This window comes from Benincasa hispida, chromosome 10, assembly GCF_027475165.1.
Source record: "Benincasa hispida cultivar pf3 chromosome 10, pf3_genome.v1.1, whole genome shotgun sequence".
Classification (NCBI taxonomy): Eukaryota; Viridiplantae; Streptophyta; class Magnoliopsida; order Cucurbitales; family Cucurbitaceae; genus Benincasa; species Benincasa hispida.
In genome coordinates, this window is record NC_143487.1 from 23,909,582 (window position 1) to 23,925,802 (window position 16,221).

At 35.8% G+C, this 16,221-nt stretch overlaps 1 long non-coding RNA gene across 1 annotated transcript; it reads right to left on the reverse strand.

The window, feature by feature from the left end:
* Positions 1-3,999: 3,999 nt before the first annotated feature.
* LOC120089336 (uncharacterized) lies at positions 4,000-5,080 on the reverse strand. Its single transcript, XR_005485148.2, has 2 exons — positions 4,599-5,080; positions 4,000-4,508 (listed from the first exon to the last, which is right to left on the reverse strand). It is a non-coding gene; the product is annotated as an uncharacterized LOC120089336 (long non-coding RNA).
* Between the last annotated feature and the right edge of the window lie 11,141 nt (positions 5,081-16,221).

Consider the following 16,221-nt stretch of genomic DNA (forward strand, 5'->3'; position numbering starts at 1 on the left):
AAATGATTAGTCTTTTTATATAACGCTATTAATAATAGAGACTTACATTTCACTACGATTACCATAGGTGACATGACCTAAATCCCAAGTGAATTGTGAACTCCTGCTCATGAAGGCGGTGCTTTGATTTGTATGGGTGAGCTAGATTGCCAACTCAACAAGCCTACTATTTTGGGGATTCATCTGACTTGGGAGTTAGGAACATAGCTATATAAGGCGGAATTCACTCATTCTCAGATGCAGGGGTAAGTAGATAAATTGCTCCCTTAAAGGCTGATTCTGGATTTTGAACATAGTTGCCACACCCTCTCCTGGCCCAATAGGGACTTGGTCATAGTTGGACTATGACTTATTGTTCATTAGAGGAATCAGTTGTACTTAAGGAGTTAGATGTAACTACAGGGGCAAAACGGTATTTTTGGTCTAGCTGTATATACGGGCAATTTGTGAAAAGCCATCGCACTATTGATTGGTTATACCTAATGGACACAAAAAATTATCCGTAGTGCGAAGAGTGCAGTTGTTGGTCTTTAGTGGAGTGACCGGCAGTTAACGGATGTTAGGTAATTTAATTAAAGAGCTTTATTAATTATCTGAGCATCGTTGGAGCTTCAATCTACAGGTCCATAAGGTCCTTTCTATAGCTCATCAAGGATTTAATTGAGAATTAATTTTGGATTAATTTGAAGTGTTCAAATTAATTGAGAGAATTAATTATATATGATATAATTAATTAAATTGATTATATATGTGATATAATATAATGTATTTAATACATTATAATTTAATGTAATTAAATTTAATATAAATATTATTTATATTGAGCGGAATTAAATATTTGGTTATGATTCAAATATCAATTATATGGATGAGATTCATATAAGTAAATTTAATAAAAAAAAAAAAGTGATTTATATTAAATGCCATATATTGTTGAGAGAAAATAAAATCTCTAACTTATGTTGTATTTGATGCAATATAAAACTATAGACTATATGTTATATTTGATATAACATATATTGTATATATAATAAAGTAGTTAATATATATATATATATATTAGGAAAATTATTTTAAATGGTAAAATTGTTGAAAATATTTATATGATATAGTAAAATTTTAGAACTATCAATGATAGATGCTGATAGACACTGATAGACTACTAATAGACACTGATAGAAGTCTATCAGTGTCTATCAATGTCTATCATTGATAGTTCTAAAATTTTGCTATATTTTGTAAATATCTTTGTTTATTTTTCTATATCTAAAAACAACCCTATATATTATTATTAATTTAATTGAAATTAATTAAAGGGAAGGAGTTACAACTCCCTCCCCCCATTCTCTCGATTAATTTATGCAGTTTGTGAAAGATTGATGTTGTTGGAGATTCATTTTCTTCCTCAATTATTTTTTAGAATAGTTCTCATTGGAAAAAATGAAAAAAAGAAAAGAAAAGTTCTTCTTCTCCCTCTCTTCCTCTCCATCTCTTTTATCTCTTCCAAGAATTTAAGCAAAGCCCACAACTCTTGCTTGAATCCTTTGTCCCAAGAGAATACATAGGGTTCTCAAGTGGTGGTGTCCCTTTTGAAGACTGCATGAAGAAGGAGATCCATTTGTGTTTTGTTACAAGGATTGTTGAAGAAAGCATTCTTCAAAGGTAAGGCTTTCTGAAACCCTAAGTTTTCCTTTATTTAAAGCATGCTATAATTTAGGTAAATGCATATATTGTTCTTGTTTTACTATAAACTTTATATTCAATGAAAAATGGAAATTAGGTCGATCTTGCTTCCACTCACAATTCTCTCTGGTTAGAGTTCCTTCACTCCAACCTAAAATGATACATTGTCCCCAATGTATCTCTAATCTAAGCCCAACAAAAATAAAGATAAAGGAGCAAAAAACCTTCTTTGTAAGCATTTTCGTGCACGGTCTTCGAGGTGTGGTAGTAGGGCTCGCCTCTCAACAAATGCTCTCTTCTCCTAGAAGATCCCTACAAAAGAAAAACAAGAAGCTAATCTAAAAAGTAAATAAAGGAAAGTAGTTAAATTTGTCACCTAGCTCCCTCAAGGAAGGGCAAATTTTTTAACCTAGGTTACTCGACTTGACCTATCCCTTGTCAAGGTAAAACGAAGTTCTCGTCCTTCTCTGGTCCCTTCTTGGATGAGTCAATAAAGCCTAGTAAGGCTATAAGGCTTCTCATCTTTTTAAGAGAACCAGACAGGTCGAATTTCTTATTTTTAATGTTAGGAAAAAAATGTAAAAAGAAAGAACTAAAATACTCTAATGACCGAAAAGAATCCAAAGAAATAAAAGACACAACAAACTCTTGAGAATAATAAGAAGAAAATTAAAAGATATACGAAGTACCGGATGGTAGAACATGGCGAGTTTATTCAACCTTTAACTCTATCACCTGGGATTTTTTTGTTGTAGGCTCAGGTTCTTCTTCTGCCACGATGATTGGGACTAACCATGGCATAGGATTCATGTAATTACCCTCGTCATCAGAGTAAATTACCTCATGGTGGGATGCCTCGGTAGCCTTGAAGATATTGTGTTGCAATTAGGATGCCTCCAACCTCCTAACTAAGTCAGCAATTTAAGAGAGAAAGTCACTCAAAAAATGTACCTAAGCTCAAACCTTCATTTCCAACTGAAGCCTCTCCTGTTGGATACGAAGAAAATCTTGCTACATAGAGAAATGGTGACTAAACAATTCTCTAACTGCATCCTCTAGAGACATACCTTGATTGGCCTCTTGAGCAAACTTTAACACCTCGAGGTTGGCGAGATACAGTAGTACTCTAATTTTGCATAAGAATTACCATAGTCATAGGAGTGAGCGGTCCATCCAAGATAGGTGCAAGGCTCAAGCTCCCAATGACTAGGGTGACTCTTTAAGCTAGAGCTTGTTTGACATAAGGCTACTTTGGAGCTGCTTTTCAACTAACAGCCAAACAAATGAGGCAAGATCACCAAGCATACTTCTGAGCTCAGAAATTTGCTTGGCCTCTTGTTCTCTCTCTTTAGCAGCTTGCCTTGCACGCAATGCATAATACATATTGAGCACTCCACTAACTATAGCAAACATGAGATAAGAAAAGAAAACAAATCAAAAGCAAAAGAATGCTCTAATGAGAAACTTGACAAAATGAAATGTAAATGGCCACTCTGACAATGGTGTCATTTTGATTGATAACCTTCCAGTGTCGCTCCTGAGAGACTAAGAATTTAAAGGAAATTTATAAAATTGAATCTAACCCTACTACTACAAAGACGTAGAAATAGTGGCAAGTTCAGGTCGATCCACTGGGAGGCACGATATTTGTATCGTTAATCTAATTTAATAGTTATAGTGGTAAATATGGGAGGAGGGTAGGAGGGGTTTGGTGTGGTTAAGAAATAAGGCATGTAAGAAAAGTAAAGTGCAAGGGAAAATGTAATTGAAGATCAGAGTTCTAAGCTTGGGAGTAAATTGAGTTCCTATGCAATTTCCTATCACTGGACTATTTTGATTAAACTCAATTCGATCATTTTTTACACAACATCATGCTTGATCTGGCCTAACTAGCCTCTACAATAGCAGACATTTAGCTAAGACCGAACCATTCAAGTGATCTAAGTCATAATTAAATCTTGACGAAGGTCTAATTAATCTACATGCAATCCATCCAACAGAATTCTTAGCGGTCATGAAGAATCAATTTATATTTGCATTAAGACCTAGGTTTCTATTGTGTGGTTAATCAGTTGGAAAGCCCAATCTAATTAACAAATTTCTTTTAACCTAATCAAATCATGCATTCTAAAATTCGCGATTAGACTACAAACCCTAGCATACAAGATTCAACAATTGCTATTTATCGATTTAAGTAAGATGAAGAATAAAGACATCACAAGAGCCTTGGATCTTTAGCATACAACATACATTCAAGGAAAAGAGTGTCAATCCAACCAAGAAACATACATAAAATATTTTTAATAGATTCAAAGATGCATAAATCAATATAGAGTTATATAAAACAATTCTTAAGTAGTTACATAGATTTACTCCAAAGAACAAGAACACTTATCTAATTTCTGCATAGACAAAGAAGGAAGAGGTGAAGAGCTCTAATCCATGATTACAACCCAAAAACCCTAAGCTAATCCTAGGCTAAAATGCTAAAAAGATAAAGGAAGAAGGACTTTTAGTCTCTCCTCAGCCTCCATCCAAACTAGCATTTAAAAAACCCTAAAAGAGCAAGAAGTATTTATAGAAATGGGTCGGGTGTCGCAGAACTGCTGTCAAGTGCAGCGATGCTCTGGCTTTTGTTACTGAAGCACTACCCCACGTGCAGAGTCGCCTAACGATACACCCTCTCCATCGTGCCCTACGAGCGCGTTGGGTGCGTGTCCGCCAAAATTCAAAGCATCGTGGCACTCTTTTGATATCACTTTTAATAGCTCAAAATCGACGACAAATGGCACATACGCTCCAAAATGTATAATTTGCTCAAGTTCCTACAAAAATACATGTTTAATCATTTAAAAGATAATAGGTAAAGGAAATTGAGGACATAAAAATAGTTCGTTCCGAGAGCTATCACATACCTCATCCTCGAAGTCGTGGCTCAATCATGCATCTCTCTTGGTATTTTTGTTCGCATGGTGTGGGTTTCGTCTGACATGCGACTTATCGGCAACTAAGTTCATGTGGTGTGGGTTTCCATCCATTTTATGTCATCCGGTGACTCTTGGTATCCTCGCCGCTGTTTCAGATCTGTCGTCCAAGAATTTTCCTTCGTTCTAGATTCGTCAACGTGTGGTGTAAGTTTCTCGTGTGTGTTTCAACTCTTGGTACCCATATTATACTGTTCCAAAAACACACCTTTGCACCAGATCCTCGCCATTCAAAATGTGTGTCGTTCTAGTAAGATTTAGATCCACAGGCAAACAGCCACATGTGCAGATATGAGTTGTCTTCACTATATTTGACATTTGTCGTAGTGGGTATTTGTGCAGTTTGCCACAGAAATCTTATCGTGGCCTTTAGTTTGGTTTTTTTATTTGGTCTGACTCATTCAGTTTGGTTCAAGACCCAGTTAAATCCAACTCAGTTGTTTTGGTTTCTTTTAGTTTGATTTTTATTTCATCAAACTTGTGTTCTTATTAAAGAACTGTATTATTTCTTTCCCCTAACCATGCTATCATTTTTTTGAGGTTATTGTGACTTAAGTATCTTTTAATATGAAGCATATTCATCAAGTTCCACAATTGAAATGAACCAATGTATTTTCTTGGCACAAATAAGTAACTATCCTCATGCCTCTTCTTATAGTAATTCATTTTTGTGGATTGTTGATTTCAGAGCTATTGATCACATGCCAAGTTTATCTCATCTATTTGATTTGTATTTTGTTTCTTATGGGAATAGAAAAATCATAATTGTCGATGGTAGTTTCTCTTCTATTGCAGACAAGGGAAGAATTAAATTAATTGATACAATTTCTTAGTCTATTCTTCATGTTCCTAAATCGGTGAGTAATCATTAATTTTGTATATTATTGAATAAATCAGAGTTCATAATCGGTAGTCTCGTAGTTTATAAACATTTTGTATACATTGTTATTAATAAAATAAATGTTATTTTATTTGCATTTACTCATATCCAATAAACTATGATCCATGGTTATTTCATGTAACTTAAGCATGTATGTGAGACATACAAGTGGATCATGCTTTAAGTAATGACACTACGGATATGGCCCGCTTTGTAGATATTTACAAGTGTTGTAATGTGCTACAGATGGCCTGATCCTGACTATTCATTTGGAGATATGCGAGCGAGGGTGTCCTATACAAAGAGTTTGTATAAGACCGGATCACAAGATGATTAGTCTCTTTATATAACATTGTTGATAATTGAGACTTACATTTCACTAAAATGACCATAGGTGACATGAACTTAATCCTACATGTTTTGGGAACTCCTACCTATGAGGGTGGTTCTTTAATTAGTATGGGTGAGAGTGGCTAAACTGCCAACTCAACAAGCCTATCTTTTTGGGGATTCGTCTGATTGGGGAGCTGGGAACTCAATTACACAAGATGGAATTCACTCCTTCCCCGAAGCATAGGTAAGTAAATAAATTGCTTCCTTAGGGGCTAATTTCGGGTCTTGAACATAGGGGTCACACCCTCTCTTTGGAAGAGAGGACTCAGTCATAGTAGGACTATGATTTATTGTTCATTAGAGGAATCAATGGTACTTAAGAAGTTTGATATAACTACAGGGGCAAAACAGTAAATTGACCTACCTATACTTACGACCGATTTGTGAAGGGTTATCACACTATTGATTGATTATATGGACACAGAAATATATCTGTAGTGCGAAGAATGCAGCTATCGGTCTTTAGTGGATTGATCAACAGTTAAAGGATGGTGGTCTCGTGACTAAAGAGTTTAGTCAGTTATTCACGTATCGTTGGAGCTTCAAGATATAGATCTATGAAGTTCCCTTGGTAGCTCAATAGGTTCAAGTTTAGAATCAGATTTTGGCTTAGTTTGAAGTGTTCAAATTTACAAGAGTAAATTCAATAATATGTGATATAATTGGTGTGATGTATTATATATAAATGGAGGAATTAATATAAATATGATTTATATTAAGTACCATAAATAAAAAAGTACTATGGTTTATATGTTTCATATGATGAAGTATTAAAACTATAGGTTATAAATATAATATGATAAGTTTGTTATCATATTCATTTATAATATATTAATTATATGATAATTAATTATTTTTCTCTAATAATTGAATTGAGTGGGACGTTATTGGAAGTTTTATTGTAACCGTGAGATAAAAAAAGAAAATTATTTTCCAAAATTAGATGTTAATTCATTCGGGAAAATATGACAAAAATAGAATATCAAGTAAAAAGAGTTTTTACTAAGCGATAGCCGTTAAAAGCATACACGATCGCTTAGAGTTTACTATACGATAGTTACTCGTTGATCGTTTCTACACGATCAAGTAGCGAAGTTTATGCGATAGGCTTCAGTTTACTAAACAATCAAGTACATCGTCTATGCGATAGACAGTGTTCATATCTCCCACTTACTCGATCGTCTACTCGATCGCATACCTCCCCTCTTCCCCTATACAAGATCATATAGAGCCTCTGTTTACTCGATCACATAAGTTTTCTATAATGCGTTTAAGAGTTAAATGTGTTTGAGGATGTGTTGATAGATGTTTACAGATGATTGCCTCTGTTTAAAGCTTTCTTAAAGTTTACAAAGTGTTAATTTGTAAGGGCCTCTATGTTTTTTTGGCATAATTAACAAGCAATCGAGTCTGTATTCAAAGTGTTTGAAGTTTTTTGAGTCGTTCATGATGAAGTTTCGAAGCATGGAGATGCAGTTCTCATCAAGGAAGAAGACCAAAGGTTCGTCGTATCGTGTAGTCCAAGCTAAACGATCGTTGCGATTTGGCTAAACGATCATGTAGAAAATTTTTGCTCGATCGGTAGTATTTACTAAACGATTGCTTAGCTAATGCTAAACAATAGGGTAATGAGTTTACTCTATCATGTAGTGTTGGTTGCTCGATCGTGTGGATGTTTGGGGTAAACGATCGCATAGAGCATTTGATGCTCGTCGTTTAATACAAGGCGCGCGCACTAAACAATCATTAGTTCAGCATGCTTCATCGCATAGTCACTGACTACATGATCACCTGGTATACAATACCTTACGCTTGCTCAACGATCATTTACACGATCATGCTTCACCACATCATTGTCGTCCACTTGATTGTTTAAGGCATGCGTTGCACCATTATGTGAACTTCATGCTTCATCGCATAGTCAAAGGTATACAATCGTTACTAAACAATCGTTTATGCTCATACAGTGTTGCTAAACGATAACAAGGATTTGTTACACGATCAAGGAGACGCGTTCTTCACCCAAATGGTTCAAGACTCGATTCACCTGTTTGAACCGGAAGACTCATTGCTCTTTGTAATAGTTAGCTTTGTTTTTCATTAGGATTTGAGGCTAATTATCCCAGTTCATCAACTTCTACTTTAGTATATGAGATGTATGTTAGTTTATATGTTATAGTGTATGACATACAGATTTAAAACTCACCTTAGTGTTGGGTTTTATGTCCTAAAAACTCAAAGTTTATAAAATGATAAACATTTTCTATAACCAATATACTTGTTACTGGTCTCATAAATTGTATGAAAGTCTAAATCCAATAAACTAAGATCCATTACTATTGTATGAGTACTTGAACTTTATGTGGAGACATAAGAGTGGATCGGGTTCGAGTAAATAGTCAAAATGATCTATGGTACATGAATGAAGTTGAGAATCTTATTCAGGTAACACCATTGGGTGCGGCCTACTGTGTAGTTGTTACAAAGAGTTGTAAAGTGCTACATACGATGTGATCCTAATTCGTACATGTTTTATAATTACGAGTGGGGGCATCCTATGCAATGAGTTTGCATAAAATCAGAACCAAGAAATAAGTCACTTTTACTTTATAACGTTGTTTACTGTTTAAGACTGACTATTTCACTTAGATGGCCTGTAACTCGATCTTAATCCTGAGTTAACTATGAACTCCTGTTTATTCGGGATTGCCCTTAGATTTTTATAGTTGAGGGTTGGCTCAACAACACCTGCTCAATAAGACTCCCATTTTAGGGGTAAGACTGGATAGATAGCTGGGGACATAGGGTGCAAGACGGAGTTCATGCCTAACCGATTTAGGGATAGGAGAAAGGTTATTCTCTCAAGTACTAAATCTAGGTCTTGAACAAGGGGCTCCACCCTCTCACTAGGCTGAGAGAGTTTGGTTTAGTGATTGGATCACAAACTAATTGTTCATTAAAGAATTAGTAGGGACTTGAGGAATAAGACGTAATCTTGAGGGTAAAACAAATATTTTACCCAACCATTATTAAGAACAACCTGTGAAGGATCGACTTGTCACACCCTGCCCCAGACTAACCTCTAAGCCTGAGAAAGGGCATGACTACAGCAGTTATCAACCCTTTGACTAACACTTACTGCCTAATAACTCTTGTGGAATAACTCTGATACCAATATATAACTCATATACAACATAATATCTTTAGGCCAAAATTTATTAATTTAGAAGCATAACATATTTAGATTCATTACAACACTAGATTCACAAGTCCTAAAACCTACAAACTCTAGTCCCTATATGAACAACAGTAACATGTATACAATATTAACAGTAACCACCTAACAGACGGGTTACAAATCTCGTTATCCTTTAGTGGCAGAGCAGATGCAGAGCTATCTTTAAAGGATTTGACTTCTACCTGGGGGGGGGAAGAAAACATTTGAAAATGAGGTGAGCTTGCGCCCAGTGAGTGACTTAAGAAAGATAATTGATTCTCATGCAATATCTCAATAAAGAGTTTAACTGAAATATAAGCTTCTACAGTATTTGTACTGCAGTATAAACATTTTCCAAGCATGAAACATATAAAGTTGTTTTAATCATAAAATAGTAAAACTCTTTCTCAGTTGAGGATAACCCTACTGTGGGTAAAAACAATCCCAACACCAACTAATAGTCAAGAGAGAACCCTTTTGCTCAATCTCTGACTCTACCTACGTGCACGTGGCCATACTAAGTACGTCATACCTTAGGTACTTCTGCTTGGATATCTTCTCAAACGTCCTTCAATATCTGGTTGGTTTGGTACCTTCTCAAACGTCCTTCAGTACAAATAGATACCTTCTCAAATGTTCTTCAGTATCTAGTTGGGCGGATACTTTCTCAAATGTCCTTCGGTATCGCGTTTTAAGTAAAACTAGTCATAAATCACTTTCTCTTTAAACCATGTAAAGTATAACACATATAAAAACATGGCTTTAAAGGTACTAATGCATGCTGAGTATATTTAACACATATAAATCGCTTTTCAACAATTTCTCACTCATGCATGCGTTTAAAACATAACTCATGGTTTGCTTGGAATTCACTTTGTAAAACTAGCTGGCATGAGAATAATCTTCTTTAAAACATGCTTTCTATAACACGTTGTAATCAAACGTTTTAAATAAATGTTTTAGTCAAAATGTTTTAGCCACTCACCTTGATTGCTTAGGAGCTTTTCACTCTAGTAGCTCCCTTTTCTACCTCAGGCTTCCTTTTCACCCCTAGAATTCAGATTCAATTTACAGCTCAAATTACTCATAGTTTTAAATCTTATTTTGAGATACTTCCTTCTACAAACATATTCTAAAATATCTCAGAAAGATTACTCTAAAATTTGAGCTCAGAACTTCTCATGGTTTGGCCGGAATCACAGAATCTTCAAGACTCACCCAAGCTGATCCGACAGCCTGACCCTTCTGTCTTCTTCTCAGTTTTCAGCCCAATTCTTTTGAGATTTTCTTTCGGCAGCCCTAACCTGAAAACTAGACTTTCAGAGCTTTCAGGTGGCTTTTAAATCACTCCAAATGCATAAGTAAATTGGGAGAACTTCTCATCCTAAGTTGATGCGTCCTCTTCAGACCTCACTGTCCAATGCGTCCTCTATGACTAACGCATGGATTTAGCTCCAACGCAAGGTTTGCCAACTTTCCCACTCTTTTTACGGTATTTCTGAATTGTGAACTAAAAATTAAGTCTCTTGGCTCTATTTATAGGCGTCCACACCTTCTTCAGAGTTGACACCACCTACTTGGCTGCATGGGCAAGTGTCTCCTTCTCACCCCATCAACGCAATGTTGTGATCATCACAAGCTAAGTGTCTTCCTCCTATGTAGCCAACACATGAGCTTCCAATCAGATGCCACCACCTCAAATTCTTAAGGCTTAAGGCTTTCCTTCCAAGAAGACACATGGTTTTGATGATGTTCTCCTGCTGATCTCATCCCTTGTATGCATCCAACTCTTGGATGTTCAACACATAATTCATACTCAACGTATAGCCTATCATCAATGCATAGCAAGCCAAATCACTACCATCACAATTCAACTTAGCCATCGCAAGATCTAACCATCACCAACGCATAGGGTGACTGCCCATCCTCGACCCATGGCTCACTAGGTAGCATTGCACGGCTTGCTTGGCATGGGCGCATGGTGCTGGCCAACAACGCATAGGCGTGTTGCACAAGCTAGCCGCTCGACACATGGGCGTGCTTCTTCGACGCATGGGCGTGTGGTATATGCTGGCCATCACTCACTCGCTCGGGTGCATGGACGTGCTTGGCCGCATGGGTTGTACGCTTGGTTGTATGGCAGGGCACCTCGACGCACGGTATGGCTGCTCGACAGGGTGCTCACCACATGGGCGTGGCCACTCGATAGGGCGCTCAACGCATGGCCACTCGACGCATTGCAAAGGTGCTGGCCGAGGCTACTCGACGCATTGCATGGGCACTGGTCAAGGCTGTTCGACGCATGGTTGGGCATTTGGCCGAGGTTGCTCGACGCATGCCACCCTCCAGCCCTCGTGCCATCCTAATGCCTCACTTCCATTTTCCTTCCTTTACCAACGCATCCAACACATCCATCATCCAACGCATCCAACACATCCAATGCATCAACACCACCCTTCCAACGCATCAACACACAAAATTTATACTTAGCCAATTTTCCAAATTTTCCCAAAAGTTCAACTTCCAAATTTCCTCTTTTCTTCAAATCTTCACTCTTTTCTCTACCATTACACTAGTTTCCACATCAACCTACTCATCACACTAATCTCAATAGGGAATATACTCAAGTAGAGAAATTAGGATTCAGGGTTCACATGACTTGTTGATTATGGTCAAATCATGTGGACATAATATATCTACAGTGTGGGAAGTGAAACTATGGGCTTTAGTGGAATGACCCATTAGTTAAGGAATGAAGCTTAATCTGGTCTAATGAGTTTAGCCAACTAATCTCAGATCGTTGGAGCCCATGATTTGTAGGCCCGCGAGATTCCCCTACTAGCTCGTAACGGACTAGCTCTAGAATAACGTGATAAGTTAATTTGAAACATTCAAATTAGAATTATTAATTATATGAGATATAATTACATATTTAATTTAATAATTAAATAGAATAGGAGAATTTATATATTTAAATATGATTTAAATTTTAATGATGGATATGTGTTAAAATTAATTTAATATTTGATATTAAATTAATTAAGTTTTATTTAATAATTAATTTATGAAATTAATTAAAATTTTCATTTTTAAAATTAAAATAAATTTTATAAAATCAAAATTTTATTTTCTAGATAAAATTGAAAAGGAAAAAACAAAACACACAAATGGAAAAATTAGTTTTTCCATTATCCATCTTTCAAGTAGCTCACACAAAATGCATTCAATCTTGCCTTGCCTTCTCCAAGCATGAGCTACAACTCATGCAAGTCTCTCCTTTGCATGTTGGTCTGCAATATAATGAAGAGATTGGAATAAAAATTGGGCATGCAATCTATAGAAAATTTGAGAGAAAATTCGGTTTGAAGAAAGAGTTCTTCAACTACATTTCTGCAGTGAACATTTCTCCTTCATCCCTTGATTCAAGCTTGTTTTGAGTCCCACAACTCAATCTAGAGCACCAAGAGAATAGTGGCAAAGATCTTGAGGTGGTTTGCAATAAGATTTGGAGAAGATAACAGCTGGAGAATGAGCTTTGAAGAAGTTCTACAAGAGGTATGTCATGAAACCCATTTTTTCTGCAAAAGAATGCTTTATATTATGCCAAAATTAGTGAATTTGAATGCTTAGGTGATCCTTCTGCTTTCGCTGTTGCTAATACAATCCTACATTTAGGTTATGCATAATATATCATCTTATATTTCATGATGCATAAGCATATTCATGCATCATTTTTATATTATAAGAGTTATAGTATAAGGGTGTATGAAAGCATGTATGTTTGGTTCATTGCTTTGTTATATGAGTGTTATATACCAGTAGTAATGAATGAACAACACATGGAGCATGACACTTAGGGTTATTTATGTTGGGTTTTATGTCCTAAAACTCACCGTTTGTAAAATGATAAACATTTTCTATTATCAATATACTTGTTATTGATCTTATAAATTGTATGAAAGTCTAAATCCAATAAACTAAGACCCATGACTATTGTATGAGTACTTGAACTTTATGTGGAGACATAAGAGTGGATCGAGTTCGAGTAAATAGTCAAAATGATCTATGGCACATGAATGAGGTTGGGTACCTTATTCTGGTAACACCATTGGATGCGACCTGTTCTATAGTTGTTACAAAGAGTTGTAAAGTGCTACATCCGATGTGATCCTAATTCATACATGTTATGACATGAGGAGTGGGGGCATCCTATGCAATGATTTTGCATAAGATCCAGATCAAGAAATAAGTCACTCTTATTTTATAACGTTGTTTTCTGTTTAAGACTGACTATTACACCTAGATGACCTGCGTAACTTGATCTTAATCCTGAGCTAACTATGAACTCCTGTTTATTCGGGATTGCCCTTAGATTTGCATAGTTGAGGGTTGGCTCAACAGCGCTAGCTCAATAAGACTCCCATTTCAAGGGTAAGACCAGATAGATAGCTGTGGACATAGGGTGCAAGTCAAAGTTCACGCCTACCCGATTTAGGGATAGGAGAAAGGTTGTTCTCTCAAGTACTGAATCCAGGTCTTGAACAAGAGGCCCCACCCTCTCACTGGGCCGAGAGTGTTTACTCTAGTGATTGGATCATAAACCAGTTGTTTAGTAGAGGATCTGTAGGGACTTGAGGAATAAGACGTAATCTAAGGGGTAAAACAGATATTTGACCCAGCCGTTATTACGAACAACCTGTGAAGGGTCGACTTGCTTATTATGGTTAAATCATGTGGACATAATATATCTACAGTGAGGGGAGTGCAACTATGGGCTTTAGTGGAATGGCTCATTAGTTAACGAATAGAGATTAATTTGGTCTAATGAGTTTAGCCAATTAATCTCGGATCGTTGGAGCCCATGATCTGTAGGTCCGCGAGGTCCCCCTACTAGATCGTAATGGACTAGCTCTAAAATAGCGTGATAAGTTATTTGAAACGTTCAAATTAAAATTAAGGGAATTAGTAATTATATGAGATATAATTATGTTTAATTTTAGAATTAAACGTTATAGGAGAATTTATATATTTAAATTTGATTTAAATATATAAAGATGGATTTGTGTTAGAAGTAATTTAATATTTGATATTAAATTATTTAAGTTTTATTTATTTATTAATTAATTAATTAAATTAATTAAATTTTTCATTTTTAAAATAAAATAGATTTATTAAATCAAATTTTTATTTTTAGATAAAATTGAAGAAGAAAACAAAAACACATTTAAATAGAAAAATGGATTTTTCCATGATCCATCACTTAACTAGCTCACTCATGAAGCAACCATTTGGCCTTGTCTTCTCCAAGCATCAGCTGTAACATATGTAGCTCTTCTTTTTGCATGTTGATCTGCAATATAATGAGAAGATTGGAGTGAAAATTGGGCATGCAATCAAAAGGTTTTTGAGAGAAAAACTGGTTTGAAGAAAGGTTCTTCAACCTTATTGCAGCAGTAAGCTTTTCTCCTTCATCCCTTTGATTCAAGCTTGTTTTGAGTCTCACAACTCAATCTAAAGCACCAAGAGAATAGTGGGGAAGATCTTGAGGTGGTCTACAAGAAGATAAAGAGAAGATTGCACTTGGGATGGAGCTTTGAAGAAGTTCTTCAAGAGGTATGTCTTGAAACCCATTTTTCTGCAGAAGCATGTTTTATATTATGCCAAAATTAGTGAATTTGAATGCTTAGATGATCCTTGTTCTTCCGCTGTGATTGATACAATCCTACAATTTATAAGAGTTATGAATGTCTTGTATGTGTTGCTTTGCATTGTGGATGGTTTTTAGTTGTTTCCGTTTATAAGTGTTATAATGGAAATTAGAACTAAAATCAATAAGAAAGAGTTGCATGCAAACTTAGGTGAACTCATGTTTTAAAAGGGTTTTAAAACTGGATTGAGATAGACCTAAGTTCTTAGTTCTAATTAGATTAGATACCTAAGTTTAATCTTTTGAATCGGTTTAATAAGATTAAATTGATTTCCATAAAAGATTAAATTTGTATTAAATCTATCTATAAGGGACCTTTTTTCTAAGGTGGTTCTGGCTAGGTTGGGGTATTTAAGCTGACGGAAACGGAACACCCCTACCTGGGAACCTATTTGGAAAGGTGAATTAGATAGTTTTACTACAAGGATGCAACAGTTGATCAAAGATTTCGTTAAAGGGTTTAATGAATAATGATCAAAGGTTGTTCAACTTTCCAAAGTAAGAGTTACTTTTGGGAAAACCTAAAAAGTCCCTTAGTTAAAATTGTTAGCCGTATTTTTTCTAAGTATACTAAACCTTAGGTGATAAAATACTCAGTAGGAGGAAAAAATGTATATGATATATCAATTCCACTCATGTTTCTCCCTGAATGTTCATGCCGTGAGATTCATGCTTGACCTCATGGTACCCTGGGAGTATCCCCCTTTCATATGGTGTTTGCATGAGTCAATATCAAGGTGGACTGAGAGAGTATTTATAGTAAGTGGGTAAAGGATGTGTGTCAGCATGTCCTGCAGTCTCCTTCATTGGTTTGCACCGTGAGATCTTCTTGCACGACCTCGTGGTGTCCTGGGAGCGTCCCCCTTTGGATGGTTTATGTGGTTGGTCAATATCAAATTGAACTCCATAAATGGATAGGGTCGCTTTAGTTTTTGCCCTAATTGGATTTTTTCCCTTCGGATTGGTTGTTTGGGGTGGAACTCTAGGATCTAAAATGAAGGATTACACTTACAGGAAGTTGTTAAACAAGTCAATGATTTCTTGACCAAATCAATTATGGTTAGTCGTTATAGGAAAAAGAGTTCTTCTAGTGTTAATGATTGGTTGAGAGTGTCTCAATTCAGAGAAGAGATACATTTACTACCCTTCGGTGGCTTTTGTCCAAAACCATGGAAGCATCATTGCAAAACTAGATGTCACACGAGATTCATTTAGTTTTGCTAAACCAATTTGAATTTTTTTTTTAAAGAGTATTTGCTAAATCTAATGTAGATCAATGTATTTGTTTTTTCAGCAACATATATGATTTTCTGTTAGTTGCCTCTTTTAATTTGACCGACTACATACATTAGAAAGA